This window comes from Bos taurus, chromosome 4, assembly GCF_002263795.3.
Source record: "Bos taurus isolate L1 Dominette 01449 registration number 42190680 breed Hereford chromosome 4, ARS-UCD2.0, whole genome shotgun sequence".
In the NCBI taxonomy this organism is placed as follows: Eukaryota; Metazoa; Chordata; class Mammalia; order Artiodactyla; family Bovidae; genus Bos; species Bos taurus.
Window position 1 is genome coordinate 77370101 of NC_037331.1, and position 17365 is coordinate 77387465.

General features: G+C 40.4%; 1 protein-coding gene across 24 annotated transcripts in view; it reads left to right on the forward strand.

Moving 5' to 3' along the window:
- The first annotated feature begins 1163 nt into the window (after positions 1-1163).
- Positions 1164-17365, forward strand: part of COA1 (cytochrome c oxidase assembly factor 1) — a 94645-nt gene continuing 78443 nt past the window's right edge. For 10 of the 24 annotated variants that reach the window (XM_005205577.5, XM_059885452.1, XM_010804362.4 and 7 more), the window contains exon 1: positions 1164-1248. The gene's annotated coding sequence lies outside the window, so the exon portion shown is untranslated. Of the gene's footprint in view, positions 1434-17365 lie in introns of all 24 variants that reach the window. The other 14 variants (XM_059885453.1, XM_059885451.1, XM_015469988.3 and 11 more) reach the window with 2 other exon arrangements.

The following is a 17365-nucleotide window of genomic DNA, read 5'->3' on the forward strand; positions in this document are numbered from 1 at the left end:
TTTTTCTTCTTTCTTTTTAATATTAATTTTCTCTTCTACTTGTATCATTTCTAGGTTTCTGTCTTTGAGCTTTACTAATTCTCTTTTCCGTATGGTCTGCTCTGTTTCTCTCTGGCCTTTATCAGTTTCTTTTGATTAAAGAATCCAAGGGCCTGGGTGGTAGGTAACACTTGAACTTCAAACTTGTCATTAAAGGATGACGTTAATAGTAGCGATGATGACAATGAAATAATCAAGATGAAAATAATAATAACTAGCATTTATTGAACACTTACATACTGCCAGACGAGTCTGATAGGTTTACTAAGTAATTACTAGTACTAATGCTGGAGAAGGCAATGGCACCCCACTCCAGTACTCCTGCCTGGAAAATCCCATGGACGGAGGAGCCTGGTAGGCTGCAGTCCATGGGGTCACCGAGGGTCGGACACGACTGAGCGACTTCACTTTCACTTTTCACTTTCATGCATTGGAGAAGGAAATGGCAACCCACTCCAATGTTCTTGCCTGGAGAATCCCAGGGATGGGGGAGCCTGGTGGGCCGACTTCTATGGGGTCACACAGAATCGGACACGACTGAAGTGACTTAGCAGTAGCAGCAGTACCAATGCACTTTGCTACTAAACTCCATGAGAACCGAGACCATTACATTTTTTCTTAACAATCCATTCCCTGGAGCACAGTAAGAATTTAATAAATATTTAATGAATAAAAAAATTAGCGTTAAGTTCCTCAGTCGAATCGGCAAGATGGACTTCAGTGCCAGAGCGGGGCTGATGGCCCGTGGTTTCGCATCCTTGGAGGTCAATTGAAGCGCCAGATCCCTGCGAGGAGCAATAGGAACCAGTGGTTTTAAATTTTCTAGGCAACCGCTGATGGATTGACAGTATGTTGGGGCCTAATGGTGTGCACAAAACAAAAAGCTGAGATTTGAGAAGACAAATGCCCTTCTCGCGCTCGACAAGCTTCTGAGAAGCCGGGCAGCCGAACCAATTTCAGCCTGAGATACCGCCGCTTTAGCGCCGTGATTTTGCAATCATTCAACTGCTCTAGTGCGTCCTGACTGCTCTAGCCCCTAGAGGAGGTGACGTCGGAAGTCTCGACTGCTCCTCGCGGGGCGTGTCCACCCGCCGGCGTTTGCCCCACCCACCCCCACACGCTCCACTTCCGGAAGGGCCTGTCGCGCTCTCTGTGGCTAGGTGTTTCTACGCCTGACAGGTTAACGTCCACGCGGGAGAAAAGAGTCGGGTCAGTCCTACTCCAAAAGCATCTGTTCCCGTCGTTCTGGAGACCGCTTTTGCGCGAGGGGCGAACTGTTTCTAGGGCAGCACGTCAGGGGCCACCTCCTTGTTGTTGCTGGGTCGCGACCTCCTGGAGCTGCGTAATTGGGGGACCCGTGGTGGGCTAATCTTGACCTTGCCTCGTGGTCCTTGGTGAGCATTTCCAGGAGCACATTTGTGATGAGGTGGAACTGTGCACTTTGTCGGTGTTCCCAGGTTACAACAGTTTGAGAGAGGCCCTGCCTAGATGATTGTGTAAAAGAATACTCTGGCTCGGTGGTCATGATAATTCGTCTCCATCACAGCTGAGCTCCATAAGGGGGCTGACCGTAGAAGTGATTTTCAGCGTTTAAGTGATTTTTGGGTGTTTGTATAAGCGTGCGTATGCATGTTTGTCAGTCTGTGCGTGTGTGGAAAGGGCTGTAATTTAGAAAATCCACAAGTATTATATTTTGCTACTTTTCCTGGTCTCTTCCCCTCATTCCTCTTTATTCTCACCTGAGGGGCATTGCTGTCCTTCACCTTTGGACATAAACAACTCTCTACTTGAACTTACACATTTAAAACACAGATCTGACTGTTAATCCTCTACTTAAAACCTTACTGGCCTTCCCATTGATTCAGGATAGTACAAATTCCTTTGGGTGGATTGAAGACACTTCAAAGTCTTGTTTATGATGAATTTTTCAGTCTCATCTCCTTTCATGGGAAACACACGAACACATACGTGCTGTATGTCCCTGTCATGCCATCCTGCAGTAATTTCATCTCTTTGGCTATGATAGTGTTTTATAATGGTTTACCCACGTTTAGAAATTTACTTTTCCATTCAGTCAGAATTTAGTGATTTCATGGTTATTGCCAGACACTGTTTTAGGAACTGGGGGGAAAATGGAGTTAAAATTGGGGAGAAAAAGCCCAACCTGCAGTCCTTTTGAAAAATAACAGCTTGATTGAAATATAGTTCACACACCATGGAATTTTTAAATACACATTGCTTTTTAGTGCATTCACAAAGTTGTACAACTGACAACCACGGTTTTAAAACATTTTCATCGCCCCTGAAAGAAACCTTGTACCCATTAGCAGTCTCCCTTGAGTTCCTTCTTACCCTACCCCACTTGTAGCTCTAAGGAACTACTAATCTGCTGAATATATAAATATATTTGTCAATTCTGGACAATTCTAGAATAGGCTGATAAATAATAAACCATGTGGTCTTCTTTCGCTTAACATGTTGAAGTGTATCAGCACTTCATTTCTTTTTATTGCTAAATATTGTTTCACTGTGTGGATAAACCACCAGTTACTTATCCATTGGTCCTGTTGATGGGTATTTCAGTTGTTTTGGTTATCCTAAATAATGCTGCTATGAACGTTGGTGTACGCATTTTTTTTGTGTGAGCATAATGATTTCATTTCTCTTGGCTATGTACGTAAGAGTAGGATTCCTGGGTCATATGGTAATTCTACATTTAACATTTTGAAGAACTACCAGACTTTTTTTTTTTTTTTTAAAAGCAGCAGCTGCTGCTGCTGCTGCTGCTAAGTCTCTTCAGTCGTCTCCGACTCTGTGCGACCCCATAGACGGTAGCCCACCAGGCTCCTCCGTCCCTGGGATTCTCCAGGCAAGAACACTGGAGTGGGTTGCCATTTCCTTCTCCAATGCATGAAAGTGAAAAGTGAAAGTGAAGTCGCTCAGTCGTGTCCGACTCTTAGCGACCCCATGGACTGCAGCCCACCAGGCTCCTCCATCCATGGGATTTTCCAGGCAAGAGTACTGGAGTGGGGTGCCATTGTCTTCTCCGAATTTAAAGCAGCTTCACCATTTTATATTCCTATAAGCAGTGTATAAAGGTTCTGATTTCTTCACATCCTTGCCAACGCTTATTATCTTTTTAATTTTTTTTATAATTCTAGCTGTCCTAGTGGGTGTGAAGCATTGTCTCGTTGTGGTTTTGATTTGTATTTCCCTGATGGCTAATGTTGAGCATCTTTTTGTGTGCTATTGGCCACGTGTATATCTTCTTTGGAGAAATGTCTATCCATTCCTTTGCCCATTTAAAAACTAAGCTGTTGTTTACCATTGAGTTGTAAGAGTGCTTTATATATTCTAGGTCAGGTCTTTCATCACCTGTATGACAGTCTTCGGGATTATACAATAGTTCCTTTAAATGGGAAGCACATGAGCTTAATTTTGACTTTTCCTGGGGACCATGTTATACAGATATGTGGGAGTAATTCAGAGTGAATTACTAAGCGTGAAAGACCAGGCTCAGGAAAATTGACGCGAAGATCCTGTGAGCAGCATTTTAAGATTTGAAAGATGAAGCAATGGAAAACAGTTTATATAATTTTTCTATTCCCTGCTGATTTTGCCTTTTCCTTATTGATTTGTAGGAGGTTTTTCTGTAAAGATATTAGCCCCTTAGCTGTTAGATATGGGACAGATATTTTCAGACTACTTGTTAACTTTTTTCTGTATTTTACTATTCTAATGCTTTACGTTTTTATGTGGTCAGTACTGTGAATGTTTTCCTTAAAAGGCTTCTGGGTGGTCGTTTGGGATACTGTTCTTAAATGATAGGAATTACAGAAACCGACATGTTAGTTACCTGGTTTGTCTGAGTTGCTGGTACTACGTTTAGCTTTACTGGCAAGCCTTATTTTATTGTGCTTTGATTATTGTGTTTTTTTACAAGTTGAAGGTCTCTGATGCAAACCTGCATCAAACAACTCTATTGGTGCCATTTCCCCAAAACATTTGCTCACTTTGTGTCTCTATGTTACATTGTGGTAATTCTCACAATATTTCAAACTTTGTTATTATTAATTTGTTATGGTGATCTGTCAACTGTGATCCTTGATGTTGCCATTGTAATTGTTTTTGGGTGCATGAACTGTGCCCATATAAGACAGTGAAATTAATTGAGAAACTTGTGTGTTCTGACTGCTCCACCAACTGACTTTTACCCTGTTTCTCCCTCTCTCCTTGGGCTTCCATAGTCCCTGAAATGTAATATAGAAATTAGACTAATTGATAACCCTGCAGTGGCCTCTTAAGTGTTCAAGTGAAAGCAGGTATTACACCGTCAGGCTTCCCGAGTAGCTCAGCTGGTAAAGAATCCGCCTGCAATGTGGGAGACCTGGATTTGATCCCTGGGTTGAGAAGACCCCCTAGAGGAGGGCATGGCAACCCACTACAGTATTCTTGCATGGAGACTCCCCAGGGACAGAGGAGCCTGGCAGGCTAAGTCCATGGGGTCACAAAGAGTTGGACACGACTGAGCGACTTTCACTTTCACTTTGGAAGAAGTTGATTCCAACCCTCATGGATAACTTTGAGGAGTTCAAGACTTGGTGGAGGACATAATTGCAGATGTGGTGGGAACAGCAAGAGAGCTAGAATTAGTAGTGGAGTCTATAAAGATGTGACTGCATTGCTGTGATTTCATGATATAACTTTAATGGATGAGGAATTGCTTCTTATGAATGAGCAAAGAACGTGGTTTCTTTAGATAGTACCTACTCCCAATGATTATGTGAAGATTGTTGAAATGACAGCATAGTATTTAGAATATTACATCAACTTATTTGATACAATGGTGACAGTGTTTGAGAGGTTAACTCCAATTTTGAAAGAAGTTCTCCTGTGGGTAAAATGCTGTGTAACAGCATTACTTGCTACAGAGAACCCATGTAGGAAAGGAAAAGTCAGTGGATGCAGCAAGCTTCATTGTTGTCGTACTTTAAGAAATTGCTGCATCCACCTCAACCTTCAGCGTTCATACCCTGATCATTCAGAGTGTGTGTGTGTCGCTTCAGTCATGTCCAACTCTTTGTGATCTACGAGCCAGCCAGGCTCCTCTGTCCATGGGATTCTCCAGGCAAAATACTGGAGTGGGTTGCTATGCCCTCCTCCAGGGGATCTTCCTGACCCAGGGATCGAACCTATGTCTCTTACGTGTCTGCTGCATTGGCAGGCAGGTTCTTTACCACTAGCACCACCTGATGAGTCAGTAGCCTCCAACATCAGAGAAAGACCCTCCACCAGCATAAAGATGTGACTCTGAAAGCCCACATGATGGTTAGCTTTTTCTTTTTTTAGCAGTAAACTATTTTTAAATTAGATATTTTGCTTTTAGATATAATACTGTTGCACACCTAATAGTCTGTAGTATAGTGTGAACATAACTATCACATGCCCTGGGAAAACAGAAAATTCATGTAACTCACTTTATTGCAATATTCACTTAATTGTGACAGTCTGGAGCGGAACCCACAATATCTCAGAAGTGTGCCTGTAGAGTGTTCATTGTTTCAGACTCTTGTGCCTCCCTGTCTTTCTGCCTTGAAAAACATGCTAAAATCTGCTTCAGCTTTGTTCTTTAAGCTTTCTATAACACTTAGTTATTTTCTTATTCTCATCTTCATGTTTAGTATAGTGCATTAGATTTTTGAGAGCTGTGCTGGACAGTTGGTCATCACATAGAGGTACTTAATACATGCCCGCAGAAGTTTATTTGAAGATTTTATGTGTGCAGAGCTTGAGTGTAACTATGCTGGTTCTGTATTGGTTGTGACATGCTGGGAATAGTAGTTTTATAAAATCCTATTAACATTATTTGGTGTTTGTTTTTCTCATTTCATTGATTTAAAGGTAGTGGTAATTCAGGTATTTTTAGGGTCTCTGAACATTTTGAGTAATTGAGGAAAACTATATATCATAGCTCCCTAGAAAATAGCTCCCATGTAAAATTCTAATTTACATGCAATACCTGAGGCTTCATTATTTCCATATGGCCTGATTTGTCAGGAGGACTGTGTGTTTCTTGCTATAGTATTTGCTTTTTTTTTTAATTATGGTAAAATGTCCATAACATGAAATTTAGCATTCTGACCATTTAAGTGTACTATTCAGTGACATTAAGTGCATTCATTTTGTTGTGGAACTGTCACCACCATCCTCTCCAGAACCTTTATCTTCCTGAACTGAAATTCTGTATAACCTGTTACATAATAATGCCCCAGTTCCCCCTCTCTCCAGCCCCGGTAACCACCTTTCCACTTTGTCTCTGGAATACAGTATTTCTCTTTGTGTCTGATTTATTTTGCTTTGTATTATGTCTTTCAGGCTCATCCTTGTGGCGTATTGCAGAATTTTCTTCCTTTTTAAGGCTAAATAATAGTCCATTGTATGCATATATCACATTTTGTTTATCCATTCATTAGTTCCTAGATATGTGGGTTGTTTCCATCTTTTGGCTATTATGAATAGTGCTTCTATAAACATTGGTACACAGTTATTGTTTGAGTTCTCTTGAGTGTATACCGTTAAGTGGAATTGCTGGGTCATAGGATAATTCTCGGACTTCCGAGATTACTTACCAGTAGCGCAGCTGGTAAGTAATCTTCCTGCAATGCAGGAGACCCCGGTTTGATTCTTGGGTTGGGAAGACTCCCTGGAGGAGGGATTGGCTACCTATTCCAGTATTCTTGGTCTTCCCTGGTGGCTCAGATGGTAAAGAATCCACCTGCAATGCAGAAGACCTGGGTTCGATCCCTGGGTTGAGAAGACCCCTGAAGAAGAGCATGGGAACCCTCTCTAGTATTCTTGCCTGGAGAATTCCCATGGACAGAGGAGCCTGGTGGGCTACAGTCCATAGGGTCGCAAAGAGTCGGATGTGACAGAATAACTAAGCACAGCACAGGGTAATTCTTGGTTTGAGTTTTTGAGGAACTATCAGTTTGCTTCAGTGTTTTTTTGTCATTCACATAAAATATGAGGCTTAAAAGAATTGTGTAATTTAGGCATGTATTACTGATCACATTTACCTTTCTAAAAATATGAATTCAAAGAGCCAGCTCCTGGTTGAAGGTATGTGGGAGTTTTTGTCTTAGGTTTTGGAAATCTTGGAGTTTTAAAATTACGTGCTAGAATTCAGATTAAATAAGTTTACCTGGATAGGTTCCCAGATCCCAAACTTGTTTATGATCTAATCTCCTGCCTTTTTTTTTTTTTTTTGCTGTTGTTTGATTTCAGTGTTTGTTTTCTGTGTTTTCAATCTTTTGGGGAAATTACTTGTCATGGCAGTTGGTAAGATGGGGGTGATTTTGCAGACTTGTATCATTGCAGAGGTCTGGATTGTTCTGTTATGCTGAGTATCTCATTGGATACTTTGGCAATTACTCTGGTATGTTGTAAATACTGCTGCTTCTGACAGGCAAGTTTAGTGCAAAGACATCCATGTCATTAATTAGTGAAGAGTGGGAAATGACCAATATTATTCTGTTATTACTATACCATTATTTTTTCAACTACTCCCCTGAAGTTGGAAGTGTTATGTTGTTGTGGGTACTGGGATCCCTCTCAATAACTGGCCTCTCTGCGATCAGTGGGGAAGTGTAGACAAACAGACAGCAGTATGACTCACCAAATCTTAGAAAACTAAGATCTTATGCTTGCCAGACTCTCTCTTCCCCTTCCGCTCCAATTCTAACGTCTTTCGTAAACTCCCTGTTTAATATTTCCTCATCACTGTTACAGTCCATAGCCCATGGTAAACAGCAAGTGTATTATCAGGAGAGATGGAAGGAACAAAGGTGTTAATGAGGCTTTTGCTCTCAGTTTGGGTCAGTTGGTCATCTGGGCTCTCTCAGCGGGTCATCTGTTGTGTGGGCTCTTGGGACCGTATTTCATTGGCAACTGCAGATGCACTTGAAAGGTCCCCAGAGGGGTGTGGGTGCTCCAGACTCTTGGAACTTGAACGTAACTTAGATTTGTATGGGATTTCCCTGCCATCCAAAATACCAAGATTACATGGATGCTAAGTATCCAGCCTGGACTGTTTATGCTCCAGCTTTTTGAATAAGACTAAACACACTCATATAAAATGCCTTTATAATTCTTCTTTTGAGGTTACCAGAGAAAGGTGAATATTAACTCCTAGTTTTTGGTAATAGATTGTTACCTTTCATCAGACTTGTTTTTGCTAGGGATAAAGTGATTTTACTGCTGGTGTACATCATTAACCTTTAGAAATGCTTCCAAGTCCATATTAAATATTTCAACATGCTTGTGTCAGATCAGGACCTTTCTATAGCTCAAATTGAGGTATAAACAGCAAAACTTAAATTTTATGTTGATGTTTTTGCATTCTAACTTTATGATTTTTCTTCCTTTCTATAAACACGTGGCGCTGAGTATTTTTATCCTCTTATTCTGTCCTGTCCTTTATCACACAGTACAATTGACTATTTTACCTTTTGGTTTAGTTCTGTAAATTGTAATACATGTATAGATAGATTAGTGTGACTGCTACTGTAGCCAGGGTACACCTCACCTCAGAAACTCCCTCCTGCTCTCTTTAGGGTCACCTTTCCATTGCCTAGGTAACCAAAAAGTAAATGTCATTTTGTGCTTTTTACTGTGGGAAGCAGTAAGGTGATTTTCCTTCCTTTTCTCTTTATCAGTGATTTTTACTCAAATGCGATGGACTAAAAAGGATAAAATAAACCTAATCCCTTTTCATTTTCTTTCAGAAACTCAAAACTTTTTCACAAACTTCATTAGGAATAAGATCATTTTTGCCTGTGATGCCTTCCAACAGGGGGCAGTGTTGGGCCATAACAGGACACAAAGATTGTCTGCTGCAAAAGAACTAGAAGTTTTTACTTCAGGAAAACAGGACAGTTAATTAAGAATTGACATTTAACTCTAGAATCCACTTTCTTTGATCTATTCCCAAAGCTGTCTTACTCCTAGCAAAGCAGTCTAAGGATGAAAGCATCCTTTAATTCTTTTGTATTTGTTTTCAGATAGTTTTAACTGTTTGTAGAATTAGGAGTTAAGTCTTAAAGGTTAACCTTTATGTAAGGAATACCTGCAGTATTATGGGTGAGTCTGTGAATCCTCCCTTCCAGCCCCTCCCTGTGATCTGGTAGACGTTTATCAGAGACGCACGTCAGGTGTTCTATATTCCAGTATTCTTTATTGTGGGCAGGAACCCCATCTGTAACATCCCTCAGAGTTGATAGCGTGAATTAATCAGCAAATGGAGCAGATGCAGAAGAAAGATGCAGATTTTGATCGCCAGGTTCTGAGTTTGAAGCTTTAATGGAGATGTTTAGTGAGAAATGATGGAGTGGAGCCTGTGAGACATTCACAGTTAGGTGATTCAGGTTTTCAAGCCTAACTCACTTAAAAAGGGATTCCTAATTTTTATCTGGTAGTATGTACTTCCCTGGGAATTGGTATCACCATTTATCAGGATGCTCATGCAGGATACTGGGAATCATCTTTAAGACCTCTCAGCATTCTCTTAATTCTACCTTTTAGGTAGGCTTTCTCAGACCTGGTTACTTCCTCTCTGCTTCTGTTATCCAAGTCCAAACTATCTTTATCCCTCACCGGGATTCCGCTTCCTAACTGGTCTGCCTAAATGTGATAAAGAATCTGCCTGCCAATGCAGGAGATGCAAGTTTGATCCCTGGGTTGGAAAGATCCTCTGGAAAAGGAAGTGGCAATCCACTCCAGTATTCTTGCCTGGGAAATCCCATGGATAGAGGAGCCAGGCGGGCTACAGTCCATGGGGTTGTAAAGAGTCAGACATGACTTAGCGAGTAACCAACAAAAAAGATGTGATATTTCTACTTTATTTTTCACACAAAAACTATTTAAAAAAATATAAAATGTGATCATGTCAAACTCTTAGTTGAAACTTTTCTATTATTTACCATTATGCTTAGGATAAGCCAGAAATATTTAGTTTGACCAACAGTCCACCCTTCCAGCCCCTCCCTGTGATCTGGCTTCTCTGCTTACTGCTACAGCCTCAGATTATGCCACTTTTCTCTTGGTCGCTATGCTCCATCTTCTCTGATGTCTTCTTTGTTCCTTGTTCGGACTAGGGGAGCAGAATAGAAGCAGGGGGACCTGTTTTTAAGCAAACATGCATTTTAGGTAAAGAAGTGATGGCTCAGGGATATATTAAAGTTTGTGGCTCATGGGGACTCATCACTTTGTCACGTTTCCACTCAGATCTCAGGATAAAAGCACATCTGACTTCAGATTCAGTGTAGAAAAAAATTATATTCTGATTGAGAAAAGGAAGTTTAGGACCAGGCAGTCATTACCCTGGTATATTCGACGTGTAGACAATGCTTTCTATTTGAGAACTTTGAGTGTGCCTAAAATGACTCTCTTTGTAAAATCATTCTTCTCGCTTTTAATTATCCATTAACTTTGTTTTTCATGAGTTTGAGTCTTGCCGCAGCCACCGGTTGGCCCACACAACCACCTGGGGCTTAGATGCTGTTGGTGGTATCCGAGTAAGCGGTAGTAGTGCTGCCTGTTCTTGGATTTCTGGCTTCCTGGGGCAGTTCATTCCTTTTTGCAAGAGTTTAAGTTATCTGTCTCGTCGAGATCTCTGGCCTGCAGTTTTCCCACACTGGTTCTAGCTTTCCTTGGAGGCACAGAGAACAAGCCTAACTTCTCTTCCCCCATTAGCTCTTTAGCTATTGAAGTTGCTGTTGTGGCTCCCAGCATATTCTCCTTTGTAAATCTCCTTAGCTTCAAGTATTTCTCATTGTCTTCACTATTCTGGGTACTTTCTACTGACTGTTCTCCAGTTAAGTGTTTGAAAGTGTGTTTTGAGATTGCATGCCACACAGTCACTTAAGACACGAGTTAAAAGTGAAGATTCTTATTGGATTAAGATGGTAAATTAACTTCTGATCTAGCTCCCTATTGATACCCTACTGAAACTATAGTAAAGTTAAAGTTCTGTATAAAGTAAAGTATAGTATAGTAAAATTATGTCCAAAGGACAGAACATCAGGCAAGGAGATGAGCAGTACAGTTTGAAAAACTGGAAAGCCTAAACAAGAATGAGTGGCAATTTATCTAGACACCCAAAACTGAAAAGCTTAAACAAGAATGGCAGTTTATCTAGACACGCAAGACTCATGAACCCTAAATTGGCAGAAGATCAGATTTACCTTGTAAATCCTCAAAAAGCTCAAAAACTAGGCAATACCAGATATCTCTGGAAATTGGGATACAAGGGAGATGAAATAGGAAGATTGGGTGAATATTGCTGATTAGTAACTCCCAATGGATGCTGTTCACTTTGGGACAGATTCTGGAGACTCACAGCAATGATCTCTGGATAAAATCGGATTTCCATGTGGGAAGGCATTCCTAGCATTTCTCAGGAAATTTTACGTTTATTTGAATTCTAAAAGCTGAGGAAAATCATTTAAATAGTGAGGGAAACAGGAAAAAGGAATTTAAAATTCCCTGAGAATTAAAGCTTAACAATCAATACTGCTGGTTACCATTTGTTTTAAAGAGTTCCACTGCCATCAAGGGGAAAGCAAGAATGGGGCATGCTGACATACTGAGTAGAAAGTACAGGTCTGGGAACTGAGAAAGAAGCGTCTGGGAGAAAAGCGGAATCGTGATTAATAAGCTGGTCTTACTCATAGTTTTTGCCATCTTATAAATATGTTTTCATCTCTGCTGCTAACAGGTATTCTTAGGAGTAAAAGTTTATATTAATTGTAAATCCTATGAGTGGTGTTCCAAGAAATAACAAGTTTGGGAGCAAACTAAATTGGTAAATTGGCAGTAACAATTTATTATTATTTTTTTAAAATTTTATTTTATTTAACTTTACAATATTGTATTGGTTTTGCCATATATCTAAATGAATCTGCCACAGGTATACATGTGTTCCCCATCCTGAACCCTCCTCCCTCCTCCCTCCCCATATCATCCCTCTGGGTCATCCCAGTGCACCAGCCCCAAGCATCCAGTATCGTGCATCAAACCTGGACTGGCGACTCGTTTCATATATGATATTATACATATTTCAATGCCATTCTCCCAAATTCTCCCACCCTCTCCCTCTCCCACAGAGTCCAAAAGACTGTTCTATACATCAGTGTCTCTTTTGCTGTTTCGTAGGGTTATTGTTACAATCTTACTAAATTCCATATATATGCGTTAGTATACGGTATTGGTGTTTTTCTTTCTGGCTTACTTCCCTCTTTATAATAGGCTCCAGTTTCATCCACCTCATTAGAACTTATTCAAATGTATTCTTTTTAATGGCTGAGTAATACTCCATTGTGTATATGTACCACAGCTTTCTTATCCATTCATCTGTTGATGGACATCTAGGTTGCTTCCATGTCCTGGCTATTATAAACAGTGCTGCTATGAACATTGGGGTACACGTGTCTCTTTCAATTCTGGTTTCCTCAGTGTGTATGCCCAGCAGTGGGATTGCTGGATCATAAGTCAGTTCTGTTTCCAGTTTTTTAAGGAATCTCCACACTGTTCTCCATAGTGGCTGTACTAGTTTGCATTCCCACCAACAGTGTAAGAGGGTTCCCTTTTCTCTACACCCTCTCCAGCATTTATTGCTTGTAGACTTTTGGATTGCAGCCATTCTGGCTGGCGTGAAATGGTACCTCATAGTGGTTTTGATTTGCATTTCTCTGATAATGAGTGATGTTGAGCATCTTTTCATGTGTTTGTTAGCCATCTGTATGTCTTCTTTGGAAAATTGTCTATTTAGTTCTTTGGCCCATTTTTTGATTGGGTCATACAATTTAGTATTTTGTGTAGTACTGTTAACCTTGCTATGAGATCTCAATGTTGTATATATAAATATTACCCAATAGTGTTTGATGGTGTTTTCAAGTTCAGAATATTCACTGATAAACTGTAGGTTTTTTTTTTCCCCCCGAATACTAAGGAATTGAAGGTATGAATGTTTTATGGAATACTCCAGTATGAAATGAGAACTTAATATAAAATCTGAATACTAAAAGCAGTATTTCAAAGCAAAGCCAAAACCAGAGTAGGCAAAATAGTTTATTATTAAATTACAGGCAATTATAGAGGTAACATGTGCCCTAGTACTTCACCTGAGGATTCTTTTTTGATACACTTTGTATTTGACCAATGTCAATGCAAAATGAGTGGAATTTTTCTACATCTGGAATATTTATTATGAAAGACTTTTGAACAGGACAAATAATACATGGTGTATTTTAAAATTTCATGTGTATTTCAACTTTTACAAAGATGTTAATTTGTCATTTTATATTCGTGTTTCTTTTTAAAGATCTTGCTCTTTTCTCAGATTTCTCGAGAATAATGGTATATAACATTATATAAGTTGAAGATGTGCAAAGTGATTATCTGGTACATGTATGTATTTTGAAGTGATTGCCCCAGTACAGTTAGTTAATACCTCTGTCACCTCACATAAGTACCACTTGTGTGTGGGTATGTGGTGAGGACATTTAAGATTTACTCTCATGGCAACTTTCAACTATATAATAGTATTAACTGTAGTCACTACGCTGTACATTAGATGCCCAGAATTAATTCATCTCATAATGGGAGATTTTTGTTTCTTGACCAGCCTCTTCCCATTTCCTCAGTCTCGAGCCCTTGGCAAACGCCATTAGATCCCCAGAATTAATTTATCTCGTAATTGGAGATTTTTGTTTCTTGACCAGCCTCTTCCCATTTCCTCAGTCCCAAGCCCCTGGCAAACGCCATTCTCTGTTTCAATGAGTTTGCGATATACATTCCATATATAAGTGGTATCATGGAGTAAATGTTTTTCTCTAACTTGTTCAGCTCTCGTTTCATTGACGTGTCCCAAATAGCAGAATTTCCTTCATTTTTTAAAAATGACTGAATGATATTCTAGTGTATGTGTATATATCCATTTTTATCCATTTATCTATCAATGGACACTTTGGTTATTTCTGTGTCTTCATTACTGTGAATAATGCTGTAATGAACACAGGGAGTATGGAAGTCTCTTTGACATAGTGATTTCATTTCTTTTGGATGTATAACCAGAAGTGGGATTGCTGGATCATATGGCAGTTTTACTTTTAATTTTTTGAGGAATATCAATACTGTTTTCCATGCTGCTAAGTCACTTCAGTCATGTCCGACTCTGTGCGACCCCATAGACGGCAGCCCACTGGGCTCCCCGTCCCTGGGATTCTCCAGGCAAGAACACTGGAGTGGGTTGCCATTTCCTTCTCCAGTGCATGAAAGTGAAAAGTGAAAGTGAAGTCGCTCAGTCGTGTCTGACTCTAAGCGACCCCATGGACTGCAGCCTTCCAGGCTCCTCCATTCATGGGATTTTCCAGGTAAGAGTACTGGAGTGGGGTGCCATTGCCTTCTCCAGCTGTTTTCCATAGTGCTATACTGATTTATATTCCTGTCAAAGATACAAAGGGGTTCCCTTTTCTCACGTTCTTCTCAACACTTATCTCTTGTTTTTTTTGGGGTGTGAGGTGGTATCTCATTGAGGTTTTGATTTGCATTTTTCTGATAATTAGTGATGTTGAGTATCTTTTCATGTGCTTGTTGGTCATTCTATGTCTTCTCTGGAAAAATGTCCGTTCAGGTCCTTTGTTCATTTTTAATCAGATTATTTGCTTTTTGTTATTGAATTTTATGAGTTATGTATTTTTGATATTAGCCCTTATGAAATACATGATTTGCAAATATTTTCTCCTACTCTGTAGATTGCCTTTTTCATTTTGTTGATTCTTTTGCTGTGCAAAAGCTTTTTAGTTTGATGTAGTCTCATTTGTTGATTCTTTTGGTGCCATATCTGAAAAAGTCATTGCCAAGAAAATGTCAAGGATCTTTTAATCTTACTTTCTTCTGGGAGTTTTATGTTTAAGGTCTTATATTTACATCTTTAATAATCCATTTCTGAGTTCATTTTGTGAGTGGTGTAAGGGTTTCATTTCATTCTTTTGCATGTAAATATCCAATTTCCCCAGCAATATTTATTGTAGAGATTAGCTTTTCTCAATTGAGTATTTTTGACTACTTTGTCAAATATTGGTTGACCACATATACATGGGTTTATTTCTGGGCTCTCAATTCTGTTTCATTGATCTACATGTCAGTTTTTAATGCCAGTATCTTATTGTTTTGATTGTTATAGCTTTGTGATATAGGTAAAAATCAGGAAGTATGATTTTTTTTTTTCCTTCTCAGGATTTTTTTGGCTATTTGAGTCTTTCATGGTTCCATACAAATTTTACAATTATTTTCTATTTCTGTAAAAAAAATGCAGTTGGGATTTTTGTAGGGATTGCATTAAATCTATAGATGGCTCTGAGGTCAGGGGCAGAAGCCAGGAGGACCCCATGCCCGAAGGGTGGCGGCCAAGAGGAGTTACCCCACGTCCGAGGTCAGGGGCAGCGGCCGAGAGTACCAGACTGCGATGGTGCAGAAATGGCCCAGAGGAGCTACCCCGCGTCTGAGGTCGGGGGCCGCGGCCTGGAGGAGCAACCCCACGCCTGAGGCCAGGGGCGGTGGCCGGGAGGACCAACCCCACATCCAAGGAGCCGTGGCTGCGTGGGTGCAGGAGGGCCTAGAGGAGCTATCCCACGTTGAAGGTCAGGAAGGGCGGCGGTGAGGAGATACCCCTCGTCCAAGGTAAGGAGCAATGGTTGTGCTTTGCTGGAGCAGCCGTGAAGAGATACCCCACGCCCAAGGTAAGAGAACCCCAAGTAAGACGGTAGGTGTTGCAAGAGGGCATCAGAGGGCAAACACACTGAAACCATACTCACAGAAAACTAGTCAATCTAATCACACTAGGACCACAGCCTTGTCTAACTCAATGAAACTAAGCCATACCCGTGGGGCAACCCAAGACGGGCGGGTTATGGTGGAGAGATCTGACAGAATGTGGTCCACTGGAGAAGGGAATGGCAAACCACTTCAGTATTCTTGCCTTGAGAACCCCATGAACAGTATGAAAAGGCAAAATGATAGGATACTGAAAGAGAAACTCCCCAGGTCAGTAGGTACCCAATATACTACTGAAGATCAGTGGAGAAATAACTCCAGAAAGAATGAAGGGATGGAGCCAAAGCAAAAAGAATACCCAGCTGTGGATGTGGCTGGTGATAGAAGCAAGGTCTGATGCTGTAAAGAGCAATATTGCATAGGAACCTGGAATGTCAGGTCCATGAATCAAGGCAAATTGGAAGTGGTCAAACAAGAGATGGCAAGAGTGAATGTCAACATTCTAGGAATCAGCGAACTGAAATGGACTGAAATGGGTGAATTTAACTCAGATGATCATTATATCTACTACTGCGGGCAGGAATCCCTCAGAAGAAATGGAGTGGCCATCATGGTCAATAAAAGAGTCCAAACTGCAGTACTTGGATGCAATCTCAAAAACGACAGAATGATCTCTGTTTGTTTCCAAGGCAAACCATTCAATATCACAGTAATCCAAGGCTGTGCCCCAACCAGTAACACTGAAGAAGCTGAAGTTGAACGGTTCTATGAAGACCTACAAGACCTTTTAGAACTAACACCCATAAAAGATGTCCTTTTCATTATAGGGACTGGAATGCAAAAGTAGGAAGTCAAGAAACACCTGGAGTAACAGGCAAATTTGGCCTTGGAATACGGAATGAAGCAGGGCGAAGACTAATAGAGTTTTGCCAAGAAAATGCACTGGTCATAACAAACACCCTCTTCCAACAACACAAGAGAAGACGCTATACATGGACATCACCAGATGGTCAACACGGAAATCAGATTGATTATATTCTTTGCAGCCAAAGATGGAGAAGCTCTATACAGTCATCAAAAACAAGACCAGGAGCTGACTGTGGCTCAGACCATGAACTCCTTATTGCCAAATTCAGACTTAAATTGAAGAAAGTAGGGAAAACCACTAGACCATTCAGGTATGACCTAAATCAAATCCCTTATGATTATACAGTGGAAGTGAGAAATAGATTTAAGGGACTAAATCTGATAGATAGAGTGCCTGATGAACTATGGAATGAGGTTCGTGACATTGTACAGGAGACAGGGATCAAGACCATTCCCATAGAAAAGAAATGCAAAAAGCAAAATGGCTGTCTGAGGAGGCCTTACAAATAGCTGTGAAAAGAAGAGAAGTGAAAAGCAAAGGAGAAAAGGAAAGATATAAACATCTGAATGCAGAGTTCCAGAGAATAGCAAGAAGAGATAAGAAAGCCTTCTTCAGCGATCAATGCAA